Genomic DNA, 6,000 nt, shown 5'->3' on the forward strand with positions numbered 1-6,000 from the left:
GGTTTTTTTTTTTAAAGCTCCATAGGTAATTTTAAAGTGTAGCCAGATTTGAGAACCAGTGCTATTTACATTCTCCCGGAGTGATCTCATCCACTCATAAAGCTTCAACTACCTGCTCTACACAGAAGATTTATAAATATGTATCAGCAACTCTAGCTTCTCTCCTGAGCCACAGGCTTGTTGTAGATAATTGCTCAGTTTGCATTCCTTCCTTTCTTCACTCCCTGAATGTTTTTGAGTGCTACCAAGTGCTAGATGCTCTGCTAGACATAGGGGTTCAGAAATGAGCTAGATATTGTTCCTGCCCTCAGGGAATTTAAGTAATATATGAAATAAAGACAAATAAATAGACAACTAAGTACTGTGTTGTCATAGCCACTACAGAGGAAAGACGAGAACGTAGGATATACACCTAACCCAGGTTGGGCAGACTTGTAGAACTCGGGGGACTTTTGTCTCAGGTATGTACAGAAGATAAAGTATGTCTCAAAATATGGAAATATATTTTCCAAGTGTAAAAGATGGTGATTTGAGGAGAGAGAGGATTATCCACAGAAATAGGGACAAAGAAAACTGGGATATATCTGGGGAAGTACACATACAGCTTTCTGTGGCAGAACTGTCTCCTCTTCATGATTTCCCATTAAGATAGTTCTGCTAATTTTATAACTAAACTTCATAGAACAATTATATCTATCAGTTAAAGGGTCTTAGTGAAAACTCATATAAGAAAAATGTATATTTATGAACTCAAAAGCAAAATAATATGTGGGAAGTTGCCAGTTATATTCTAAAACATAATTGGTAGAATGTTAGATATCTACTCATGTGTAGATATTTTAAAAATCACATTGAATATAAATGGGGGACACACATCTTCACTGCTACTAGTCCTGAGAAAGGCAATCACACTCCCATATGCAGTCTGTGATATTCTCTGTCACTGTGTACTGTCATTGTCTTGAATATTTCAACTGTTTCTTTCATATTTAGCTTTGTTTTTGCCTAGAGTTGTATAATAAGTCACAAAAGTTTTTTAAAAAGTTGAAATAAAATTCATACAGAAGGTAGCAATGGGCATGACAAAAGGGATTAAAACAGAGACACTACAGCACCATACAAAGATATCAGTAACAGGAATATGAACATAACTCCATTTTGCAATTCTCTCATGCTAGAGCATCAACCAGGTAACCTGATGATTTACCAACCTTTTTTGTTATAGAGTTCTTTCACGTGCACCAAAATGATGAAGACTATCAGATCCTCTGAATCTGATAATCGGTCTAAAATATTCCCTTCATCACTCAACTATTCAGCATCATAAACTTTCTTTTACAAAATTTTGGGGTTATAATTCATGTATCATGCAATTAACCCACTTATGGTATACAATTCAATCATTTTTATTATAGTCACAAAGTTGTGCAACCATTAATCACCATAATTTTAGAACATTTTCACTACCTCAAAAAGAAAACCTGCATTACTTAGCCCCCAGCTCCTAAGCCCTCATCTCCCCAGCCCTAGGCAATAACAGCCCTAGGCAATAATAGATTTTCGTGTGTGTGTGTGTGTGTGTGTGTGTGTGTGTGTGTGTATTTCATATAAATGGAAGCATACACTCTGTGGTTCTTTATGACTGGCTTCTTTCATTTTAGCTTGTTTTTAAGGTTCACTCATATTGTAGCATATATCCGTATTCATTCCTTTTTTTACATCAAAAATTTGGTTTATTTTTAGTGGTCTCATAACTATTTTAGTAAAGTTGATTTCCTTTGGAATCCAATGAATTTAGCTATTTTATTGTGGTAAAATATATATAAGATGTACCATTTAACCCATTTTAAAGTGTACAATTCAGTGGCCCAAGTATATGCACAATGTTGTGCAACCATCACCACTATCTTGTTCCAGAACTTTTTTATCACCTCAAATGAAAACCCATTAAGTAGCCACTCCCATCTCCTTCCCTACAGTCTCTGGCAATCACCGATCTGCTTCTGTCTCTATGTATTTGCCTATTCTGGATATTTCATATAAATGGAATCATTATAATATGTGACCTTTTGTCTCTGATGTCTTTCATTAATTTAATTTAATGTTTAATGATGTTATTCTGAGCAGGGACCTGTGGCACCATAGTGAACTGTAGCTTGTAAATGGACAAAAGAAGATTTACAGCAAACTTCTCATTGCACAAATTGGCTTTTAGCAAAAGAAAAAAATGCTTATTGAGTTTGTGTTATGTGCTAGTAGCAAGGTCTAAGTACTTTGCCAGTAATTTTCCATTTTTATTGAGCTATAATTGACAAATAAAAATTGTATATATTTAAGGTGTAAGACTTGATGTTTTGATATACGTATACCTTGTGAAATAATCCCCACAATCAAGCTAATTAACATGTCCATTACCACACATAGTGACCATTCCTTTTTGTGTGTATGTGATCTACACATTTAGCAAATTTCAAGTATACAATTACAGTATTGTTAACCATATTCATACTGCTAAACATTAGATCTCCAGAATTTATTCATCTTGCATAATGGAAACTTTGTATCCTTTGTTCATCTCGCCCCATTTCCCCTTATCCCCAGGCCCTGGCAACCACCATTCTACTATATGCTTCTATGAATTTGACTATTTTAGATTCCTCTTATAACAGAGATCATGCAATATTTGTCTTTCTGTGTCTGGTTTATTTCACTTAGCATAATGTCTTCTAGTTTCATCCATGTTGTCACAAGGTTCAGGATTTCCTTTATTTTTAAAGCTGAATATTATTCCATGTCTGTATAATATCACATGCATGGATATACAATGTTTACTCTATTCATTCATCAGTTGATGGACATTGGTGTTGTTTCCACCTTTTGGCTATTAGGGGTAATATTGTTATAAACCTATGTATCTGTGGTCAACTGATTTTCAATGAGGGTGCCAAGACCATTCAATGGGAAAAGAATAGTCTTTCCAACAAATAGTCATGAGGCAACTGGATATCCATATTCAAAACAATGAATTTGGACCCGTACTTCACACAAAATATAAAAGTTAACTCAAAATGAATCAAAGACCTAAATATAAGAGCTGAAACTAGAAAACTCTTGGGAGGAAAAATAGGTGTAAGTCTTATGACTTTGGATTAGACAAGGACTTCTTAATTATGATATCCAAAGCACAAGCAACAAAAGAAAACACAGATAAGTTGAACTTCACTGAAATTAAAAACGTTTGGCTCAAAGGGAACCATCAAAAAAGTGAAAAGGTAACCCTCAGAAGAGGAGGCAATATTTATAAATCATATAATTGATAATGGGATATTACCCATTATAAATAAACGATTCTTATAACTCAAGACAAAAGACAAAAACCCAATTTAAAAAATGAGCAAAAGACTTAAATAGACATTTTTTCCAAGGAAGATACACAAATAATTAACAAGTACTTGAAAAGATACTCAACATCATTAGTCATCAGGGAAGAGTTTTAAAACCACAATGAAATACCACTTTATACCCACTAGGAAGGTGATTTTTTTAAAAAGGAAAAGGAAATAACAAGTTTTAACAAAGATGTGGAGAAATTGGAATCCTAAATCCACTGCTGGTAGGAATGTAAAGTGGTACGGCCCCTGTGGAAAACACTTGATATTTCCTCAAAAAGTTGATAAAGTTACCATACAATCCAGCATTTCCACTTGTTGGAAGTGCTACCAAGTACACCAAGACAATTGAAGACATATGTCTATACAAAACCCAGCATCATACACTTTCACAGCCAGTGACAAACTGTGTCTGCTTCAAGTCTCCCTCCTCAACGTTTTTCATGCTTCAATTTTCTTTCTCATTTGGGAGTAAAAGTTATTTTTGAGGAATCACTTAGCTTTTTTATTGAATATATTTAATGTATTTTGGTCTAACAAAAATTCATTTCTTTGTGTTTTGGTTTTGCCTTGCTGTATTGTAAATGATAACATTTATGGCCTGACATACAAACAATATGTGTTATTTCATAAAAGTCAACAGTTTGTTAACAAATATATTGATTTTTAGCAATAAAATGGAGATATTTTAAGCATTGTGCATCCTAACACTATCAACTGTTATATGTTTTATTACACTTTTCAGAAATTGGTTAGGGATTTTAGCTTGATAACCAAATGTTGATTAATTTTTTCATTGGGAAATGGGGCCCTAATTGGCATTTTCATACATTGCCTAATTTTAGGGAAAGGATTACTGATGTTACCTGAAAAAAGCAATGCTTTTGTTTCATTGTGCCCAGAAAACAGAGCTTCAAGGTGCTGGCCTGTTGAAAAAAGTTGTAGACAGGTTTTAGATCATAATGAATTGTATCTGCCATGATAAAATATATATATATATATATATATATATATATATATATATATATATATATATATATATATAAAGATGGCTTTGGAAAGTCTTTGAATGACCTTAGTGATATGAATTTGTTTGAACTTGGAAAGTTTGTTCTACTGTCAGTGTTGAGACAGGATGAAAGGGGCAATACTGGAGGTACTGGGAGTAGCTAAAAGACTGTAGTGGTAATCTGCAAAAAATTCTGAGAAATTTTATAGAAGCAAAGAAAAGGAGGATAGGAAGTAGGTGACAGATTTTAGAAGTGTTAAGGAAGTAGACTCACGTGTACAGGAGGCCAACAAAGGGTGAGTATAAAATATTAGTGTCCAAACTGGGATAATTTTCAAAGTTAAAGTGGCCACTATTGTTAATTGCACTGTGTAAGCATACATAGTCTGTGTGTTCTGAGGAAAACAGAGACCTATAGCTATCCTAATGATGTATCATGGAAAATAATAATAAGAGAAAACATTTCACAAGAGCATGTACGTGTCAGGCATCATGGTAAGTATATTCCATAGGTCCTATTATGTAATCCAAATACCTATCCCCTACTTATGCCCACTTTACAGATTATAAACACATCAGATAAGTTAAAAACTCTCCAAAAGTGACATCTGAACATCTGCTTTTCTGATTAGGAAGCATATTCCCTTAATTTTTGCATTATTGCCCTATTATTCTGAATTACTGATAAAGGAGTAACTCTTCCTCAAAATAACATGCCCAGACAAAATGAGTAATAATATCTTGACAGATGTAATTGTCAAGAGGAGGAGGTAAGGCTCTTGTTACATTTTGGGGTAAGGGAGAAATTTATTTGGCACCACATGATCCATATGAGCTCTTCTTGGCTTCCACTTGCTCAATTTTGATGGGAAATGGACAAGTGTAGCAACCCCAATTGGAAAAGAGCATCGTGACAATGTGCTCAGATCCCTCATATCAGGCCAGCAGGAAAATAACCGGAAGGCCCCTTCCCTAACACAGTCAATAGGAGAGACAAATGAAGTGGACTTTCTCCATCTTACTCAAAAGAAAACCCCTGGAGGAAACTTGGAAAAGTCAGTGGGACAAACAGCAGTGCCCACCACTGTAGCTGGTCTCAATTGAAACCACAAATAACATTAATCATCTTCCTCCTATATACCCAGTCCAGACTTCCCTCACCCTCAGCACATCTTCTGGTCTTGAAACTGTGGGGCTCCTGGGTACAAATCCTTTCCGTGTCGCCCATTTTTTGTTTTTGGCTGCACCATGCTGCACGAGGGATCTTAGTTCCCAAATCAGGGATCAAACCCGTGCCCCCTGCAGTGGAAGCATGGAGTCTTAACCACTGGACCGCCAAGGAAGTCCCTGGTGTCCCCCATTTCTTGTTTGTAGGAAATAGGCTTTATTCACCCTCCTTGACCTTCCCTGAGTTCCAAAGGGCAAATTCAAACAATAGCTAATCAGGGAAGGGAGGGGATGCAGAAACTAGGGGGGGAACAATCAAGAAACAATAGTGCAGCCTTGGGGCAGTATTCTGGTTCCTCCTCAAGGAATATACATAACAATATCTTTGAGTTCTTCAGCAGAAACTAAGGCCCCCACCCAGGTGGAGGATGGTAA

Source organism: Hyperoodon ampullatus (assembly GCF_949752795.1).
Source record: "Hyperoodon ampullatus genome assembly, chromosome: 2".
In the NCBI taxonomy this organism is placed as follows: domain Eukaryota; kingdom Metazoa; phylum Chordata; class Mammalia; order Artiodactyla; family Ziphiidae; genus Hyperoodon; species Hyperoodon ampullatus.